The sequence below is a fragment of the Lycium barbarum genome, chromosome 1 (assembly GCF_019175385.1).
Source record: "Lycium barbarum isolate Lr01 chromosome 1, ASM1917538v2, whole genome shotgun sequence".
Classification (NCBI taxonomy): Eukaryota; Viridiplantae; Streptophyta; class Magnoliopsida; order Solanales; family Solanaceae; genus Lycium; species Lycium barbarum.
The window spans coordinates 19,112,763-19,121,173 of NC_083337.1; the positions used below are offsets into that span (position 1 = coordinate 19,112,763).

General features: G+C 36.7%; 1 long non-coding RNA gene across 3 annotated transcripts; it reads left to right on the plus strand.

The window, feature by feature from the left end:
• Positions 1-2,807: 2,807 nt before the first annotated feature.
• LOC132632912 (uncharacterized) lies at positions 2,808-7,745 on the plus strand. Of its 3 annotated transcripts, XR_009579521.1 has the most exons (4): positions 2,808-3,505; positions 3,620-3,756; positions 7,039-7,140; positions 7,456-7,745. It is a non-coding gene; the product is annotated as an uncharacterized LOC132632912 (long non-coding RNA). The 3 variants fall into 3 exon arrangements; XR_009579515.1 differs by having other exon boundaries at positions 2,808-3,756; XR_009579507.1 differs by lacking the exon at positions 7,039-7,140 and having other exon boundaries at positions 2,808-3,756.
• Positions 7,746-8,411: the final 666 nt, after the last annotated feature.

The following is an 8,411-nucleotide window of genomic DNA, read 5'->3' on the forward strand; positions in this document are numbered from 1 at the left end:
CTGACTAAGATTAGTATCTTGCATGAATCATAAAATCAATAAAATAGACAGACCAATCAACAACACATAAGAAAATAGCCAACACCAGGTAAATCAATGATATTACAATCAAGTCAACCAAAACAATTAAGTCAACCAATGATATTAAAAATCAAGTCATCGGAAACAAGCAATGGAAATAAACCTCCCAAAAACGTTCTTACTTACTCCGCCACTGATCACTCGTGTACATACATGTTAATTGGTGTCCTTACCCAATAGTCATGACCTGCAGGGGACCCATGGTGTCCATATACCACTTGTTCCGGAATGAACCTCGGACCACGAGCCTATAATCTAGGTCACATCCTTACCCCCTGTCAAATGTGCCTTTTCATATCTAGGTCACATCCTCACCTCCGGTCAAATATGCCTTTTCATATCTATATATATTTATTTGTCACATCACTTTCAATGATAGGTTAGCAAGTAATATCTCAATTTCATCAAGAAGATCATATTAACTTCTCACCACAATTGTCATCAGAATATCTCACAGCACATCGAACAATGGCATTAAGCCCACATTATCACTCAATCAATAACATATAGGAATTTCAACCACACATTATGCCTGAAGACTAGGTTTGCTTTCTCCTATCAATCTCATAACGCATACAATCAACTAATCAAAGTCTAACTCAAGTAGACCGTAACCTACCTCAGATGTAGAGCTGGAACAATGCAAATTACTCCGCTATAGCTTTCCCCTTCCGTAATGCCTCAGAACGCTCAAATTCTAGCAATTCAGATGCTAAATAAGTCATAATCACTCTAGTCAACAATATCAATTCAATGAACACCCTTCCACTCTACCCCTTTCTAACGGGTGAATGCTAACTAGGTGTAAATCATCCTAACATTGGCCTCACAACCATAAACTATCGATTTATAAGGTTATTCAATCAAATTATCTCTTACAAAGCTACCATCTTAATGAAACCCTAAGCTTTAATTCACTTAGTTCATGCCTCTAACGGTTCAATTCTTGATTAGAAAGTGATAACCCAAGCCTATAGAAGATAATCACACAATAATATTCATAACCCACCAACTATTAAAGGATTATTAAGTTCTAAGGTTACTAGTCTCAATTCACCATTGTAGCCCCATTAGGATGATGATAATCTTAGAGATGAATGCGTAATCAAGGAAGGAATGGTTGAGACTTACCTCTCAAGAATATTCTTGCCCTAGCCTTGGAATTTCTCCCTAAGTGCTCCTTGGAAACTGTTTTGGAGTTTTATGAATAAAGAATTCGGACTAAGTGTTTAAAACATGGCTACTGTCCCCGTCGACCGCTGCGGTGGTCTCGCTATAACGGTCAATGGCCTATTGTAGCAGACCTGCACTAAATGCTCACCTCCGCTGTGGCGAACATGGACCCGCTATAGCGCAAGCAATACAACGGTTAGCGGACACCCCCAAATCCCATCTGACCGCGGTGACGAAAGATCCGCCACTACAGAGGGCCCGCCGCAGTGGTGCCTCGTTCGCTATAGCGGTGCCACTGAACCAGTGAGCTCGCTAATTTCCATAGTTTTCCACTCTACCACACAACACTTCATTCGAGGCCTCACAAACACAAACAAGACATGCACATTAATGTAAAAATACCATACGGACTCACCCGTGGCCTCAGAATCCCCAACGGAGGTGTAATTTCCTAAGTCACCCCCCCCCCCCCCCCCCCCCAATGGACTCAATATAATCAAACAATAAGACAAGTTTTCAATTCTTAGACTTCCACATTGGAGTTTCTATTAGCTCGTTCTACCATTGGGAGGGTTCTATTTGGTAGGGTGATCCTAAATTTTCCATAACGATCGGGAGGGTCATTACAAAAAGATCTAAGGGGACACAATTTTAGTAAATAAATAGATAAACAAATACATAATCCAAAAAAGAAAATACAAAAAGGTATTACTTACTAGAATTCCAATTATGACATTAAGCAAGTATAAAAGTATTATTTTCTTGATATAGCAGTCAATAAACGAGTAGGAAATTAACTCGACAAGATCGAGCTAATAATATGAGAGCAAGAATAAGTCAATATAGTGATTTCTTGTTATCGAATGTGTATTATTTTTATTTTAATAGTTCGTAAGGATTAGGTGTTACTCACTATATATTCTATGCTTGAAAAGTTAGTGTTATTATAAAATTAGGAATGTTAAATTTTCTAATAACATCTTTTACCTCACTATTAAAACTAATGTCTAATAACATCTTTTGTAATATAATGTAATTACAAGTAATAACCTAACCTGTTTTTTTGTGTGATAAATTGATAGGGAATAATGTGCAACGCACATTTGCAGAGACTAGTACTATATTAAAAGCACGAAGGCCCTTAGAAATGTTGATTGAACTTTTTACCCTTCATTAAAAGATTCTACAATAGACAAAGTTTTCATTTACTATTTTTCTTAAATTATTATTTTATTATTTTATTATATTGATATAAAAATAATTAAGTGAAAATTGTCTATAATTGAACTCTTTGCGGCATGAACTTCAACGGCAAATAAGGAAAGTTGTGAAGTCCCTAAATATTGAGATCCATACTTCTAATAAGGAATGATTTTTTTTTTTGTTGAAAAATAATAAGGAATGATTTAGTAAATAAAATTTAGTCGATTTTATAATTCAAAATTTTGGTTATTAAACCTATTTGGACTCTACAATCGAATTATTCTTTAATATCTTTATAATATTTCACCTACTTTATTTTATGAAAAAGTAGGAAAATTCGTTGTTATTTATGTAGTTCTTTTTTATTTAGATTCAAATTTTACCTTGTATAGATTCTTCCCTTATTTAAAGGAATGTTAGTCCTTTTCAATAAATAAATAAGGAATACTTTTTTTTTTTTTTGGCAGAAACAAGTTACGTGCATAATAAAGTTATGGAGTGTTTTTTATTTTATTTTTTTAGGCGTATGTAAGTTTCGATTCCGTCAATTCTAAAATTTAGGCTTTTGATCTATTAAAATTATATTTTGTACAAATTCTTTCCTTGAATTAAATAGCACAAATAAAATACCTCACGTATTAGAACTTGAAAGAGATCTTCTTCTTATTCTTTTCTCACGACTTCTTCTACTGGAAATTGATTTTGCTTGGTCTCTATTTTATGTTAAATGAATTATTACCGTTTTTCTTCAATTCTGATTATGTTTGTTTTACTTTGTAGCCACATAATATGGAGACAAAGGTAAGTAAAATCAATAGTTTTTTTTTTCTTTTTGAATCTGTGGTAGGTGGTTCAAGAATTAAGTCTTATATTGCTTTCTCTTTATTTTTTCCGAGTTATATTGTCTCTCTCCGCTCTTGATTGTCTAGGTTAGTATCATTGTTTAGCTTATATGACTGTTAACCATGCAGAGCTCCTACTATGCAGGGACCCTTCAAAAATAGAGTTTGCATTAGACAAAATCGTAACTCAATTATTCTCCTAATATGTAGGAATTCAAAATCAACTTAAGTTTACGTTATTAAGTCTTTGATGTATTTGTAATTGATCAAGAGTATTCTAATCCGTTTTCTTCTCTTTTTTTTTTCTACGTTGCTGACAGCTTCATAAACCGACATGAAGGGATATCAGATGAAAATCTCTCCACTTTAGTGCTTGAAACTTCAACAGGCGGCAGTTAGAATGTGCAATAGGCCAAGGTCCTTTCAATTCGCAGGACCAAATCAAACCCAAAAAGTGGTAAGCTAAAAATTCCCTCATGCTTTCTACCATCTTCGTAGGCAAAATATCTTTTCTGATGATTGACGGGGATAAATATATCTTGATTTGGTATTCTTAATTTAGTTTTGATTATTGATGTAAGTTGTTATCGGAATACTTATACCAAAATGCTTCTGTTCTCTCCAAGTTTTCCAATTTAAGAAATTTTAAAACAGTCATTTTAAATTAGCTTTTTGCAAATTTACTTTATTTTATATTGTTTTAATTGATTTTAAAATAATATATGTTATGCGTACATAAACATATTCTACGTATGGTATCTATAACTATTGTTGGAATTTCAAGATTTTCAGAGAATTTAATTTTCTTTTTTACGTGAATTGTTGCTCCCAATTACACATGCAAGTATAGGTGGTCGTACAAGTAATATAGGATTAAAGTCAGATATCGTACCCACAGGGACTTATGATTAACTATTTACTAAATTAAACAATCCTAATTATCTATAAAAGAAGTAAAATTCAAAGTTATATTTATAAACTAACTAGAAATAAAAGAAACCAAATAATGAACTTCAACCAAGAAAGAACAGATTTTTATCGGAGAAGAGATCTAGGGCTATGACCACTACTAATCCAGTTGAGTCTTCCAATCGTTACACCTATTGAATTCTCTGAGTTACTAGTTGACAGGTTAATATTTACTTTATGAGTATCTTCCGAGTTGCTCACAAGTCTGTAGATGTTACTGTAACGCCTATATTCCTGTGGTTGTCAAAAAATAACAAGAACGCATTTAAATCTCCATATACAACTAAGCAAGACTAAAGGGTATATATATATATATATATTCCTATCCTCATTAACGAAACGATTATTCGAACATGCTCTATCTATTCTTATTCCGCACGTAAATTCCCTATCCCTAGTTCAATTCATACGCCACAGATAGTATCTAACTATTGATCAGGTAATCAGACAATTAAGACCAAGAATAAATACATAACTCAAGGATGGAAAATCAACGGATCAAAAGATAATCAAATGTCAACTTTCATTTTTGGGCCAAAATTCTAGAACTAAAGAGTTTATCTCCACATAGACATGGAGGAAAAACAACAAATCATCCGAATAAAAACGTAAAAACAAGTACTACAGAGAAGAGAAGGTAAAACCCTGTAACTCCTGCCTCCACGGTGGCTCCAAGCTCTCTCAAGGTCTAAAGTTATGTAAAAATTGTGTAGAATATATATTTATACGGTACTAAAAAGGTCTGGGCTTTTAAAAACCAAATCTTAATTGGACCGAGAAATAATCTCTCTCGTAAGCGGCGCCTCGCGCACAGCATAAATTCCAGTGAACCAAATTGTTGCCAGGTGTAAGTGTAACGACCCATTTGGTCGTTATATCCTTTTCGGTGCTTTTGACCCTTTCTCGAGCTTGTTTATCTCTCGTTCGGCCCGACAGGACTGTTGACACGCTTCCCGAGGTCTTTGAGTATGATTTGGGTGACTTTGTGGGAAATTTAGGCTAAAAGCGAAAAAGAGTTGACTCAATGTTGACTTTTTGTTAAACAGACCTTTTTCAGGAATCCGTCGATTCTGAGAGGTCCGGATGATCTTTTAGAACTCGTGTGTATATTCGGTTTGGTTCCCAATGCACTCGGGTGCATTTTGAGACTTGGGTTGGGAAGTTAGTTTTGAGGTATCGGGGGTTGACTCGATCAACGAAACCTCCGTCGAGAATTTCGAGACCACGAGTGCGTTCGTAGCGTGTTTTTATGTATGTCTACATGTATGGTTTGTGAGAAGATGGTCTCGGGTGATAGTCAGGATTTCAGGTTGAATTAGTGAAACTTGTGTAATTTTCTGGTGTCTGGTGCACCGCTTAAGCGACACCAGGACAGCGACAGCAGTACCGTTGTAGCGGTGGCCCTGCCGCTACAACGTCCTTATATATTTTGGGCAGGGAAGCGGGAGTGCTGGAGCGGCTAATGGACCGTGGGAGCGGGTGACGGGCAGTTAGATTTATTAAATGTGTATTAAAAGCCCTAAGTTGTTCATTCAATACCATTTCGACTTTAGAGCTTTTTGGGAGCATTCAAGGTTGTTCTTCATAGAAAATCATTGTGGTAAGTTCTTTCACCTTCCTTTCCATTCCGTGTTACATTAATCACCTTAGGAATCCATTAAACATGCTAGTTTCCTTAAGAAATGGTGGATTAAAAAAGGGTTTTGTGGGTTCTTCATTCTAGGCTATTAAATCAGGAATTTATGGTTGGGTTAGCTCCTTTAAGCATGGGATTGATGATTAGAGTCTACAATTTCATGATTTCTTCATTATTAGTGTGTAATTAATTAAATTGAAAGTTAGGGTTCATACCCAAATTTGGGGTTTTTGCCTAGAATGCAAATTTAAGTGATTTGTTAGTCCTTCTAAATTATAATTGATGGGAATTGATCACCTAGAATATTAATTTCATGTTGAGACCTATAGATTCCTAATTTCATCTTTTTAGTTCATAAACCCCATTCCATAGGTTGGGATTTGGGTCTTGAATAGAAGAAAGGGTTGAATGATGTTTCTTCTTGATTCTTATTTCATAATTCAAATATGATTAGACTTCCATTATCACGAGGCTCAAAGGAAGGGAAAGACTAAGGTTTGACTATTGGAGACTTTGCTGCTCGAATTTTCAGGTAGGTTATGGTTTACCTTATAGTGAGATTTCGATTAGCGAAGCGTATGTTTAGATGATATTGTCGGAGAGTGCATGTAAACCTTCGAGTATGAAGTTGGGTTGGATATTGTCTTAGGTTGGGCCTTGTTGAATGACTTAGTGGCTAGCCACCCCATTGCGTTGTTGACTTATCTTGTTCTATTTATTTATTGGCTCGTTGCCACGTTGGGACATTGGATATTGGTGATTAGTGATATATCATGATTATGATATTGCAGTACCTTACTTTGATTTGATATTGAGATGTGGTGATTCCATTGTGGCTTATTGTGTAGCCTTATTATTGATATTACTTGTGTACCATGTATGGTACTATTTGGGATTGAATTGGTTATTTGATATTACATTGCATCGTATTCATACTCATTTCTATGATACGTTGATATTGCCTTGTGATGGTACTGAGTATGGAAAGTGAGAAGAAAAATACAAATGCATTGAGACACATTTGATACAAGTCATCTCTGGGATGTGTGCAGAGTGACCGGTACTATTCTGAGACCTATTGTATATCGAGTCATCTCTAGGTCTGAGACTTATTGTATATCGAGTCATCTTTAGGTTGTGTGCGAAATGACTGATATGAGGCGTACATGGACTTCGTGGGTCCCCATGGGTTGTGCTGCCAAGATGTGATGTTCCATCGTCGGTGTACATTGTACGGTACGTACGAATTGCATTTATCATTCATACATTATTGCATTGGATTGTACCTCTTGGTTTTTCTAATATATGATTGAGATATACCAGCTCAGACTGGTTATACTGAGACTTGGCACAGTTGGGTTTAGATACTATAACATAGGTGATGACTTGTACCGTGGTTATTGATTCGTGTTAACTTATACCTTGTTGTTTTACGTGTTTATCTTGCTTTGTTGTCTTTATATACGTTATCTGGTCTTAGTCGGCCTATGATACCTATAGTACGTGTTATTTGAACTGACCTATACTTGCTGCATTCTTTTATGAATGCAGAGTACCAGGTTGGATCCGCTTTTACCCCTCGTGGCTGATAGTTCGAGGTTGCTGATTCAAGTCTATTTAGGGTGAGCATGAGGACGTTCGTTGCCCGAAGATTTTTCCGACTACTTATGTCTTACTTTTCATTCTGAGACATGATTTGAGACACTTACGTATTATTATCACTATTGAGATTGGTTGTATTTTGGTTTAGATGCTCTTGTATGACCCAATCAGATACTTGGGTGGATTTCACTTACTTCCGCTTACTTCCGCACTTACTTATATTATATCTGTTAGACTTACGTTATTTTACCTTCTTTCGCTATTTCTATCATACTGTGAATGTTGGGGTAAGGGTTCGCCTACCGAGGTGGGAAGGGTAGGTGCCCGCACGACTTAGTGATATTGGGTCATGACAAGTTGGTATCAGAGCCCTAGGTTACCAGGTCTATAGTACAAGAGCGTGTCTCGTGGATCGATATGATAAGCTCTGTACTTATCTGCGAGAGGCTATAGGATATTTAGGAAACTTCACATTCTTTCATTCTTTCGTGCGAAATTATTCTGATTGGTTTCTGGAACAATCGAATTGGTATCTGATTCTTATCTCTTCTCTCATAAATAGTGAGGACTCAAGCCACGATAGCCAGAGATCAGGTGCCGGATCCCGCAGTTGCGGCTAGCACCAGAGGACGAGCGACAGTTAGAGGGCACGGTCAAGCTAGAGGCCGCGGGGTTGCACCAGCCAGGGGCAGGGCTCCTGTGGTTGGGCAGCGGCATGTTAGATCTCCTTCTCCAGAGCCTGCGCCTGAGGTTCAGCCGGTTCGAGACCAGGTCGTCGGGGATAATGTGGCTCCTGAACGGGAACACCCCGAGGCCACTTCAGATCAGACGGTTTAGGACACTATGGCTCGTATTCTACTTCATTTGGATGCCCAGTAGGCTGCCGCTGGTATTACTTCTCCGAG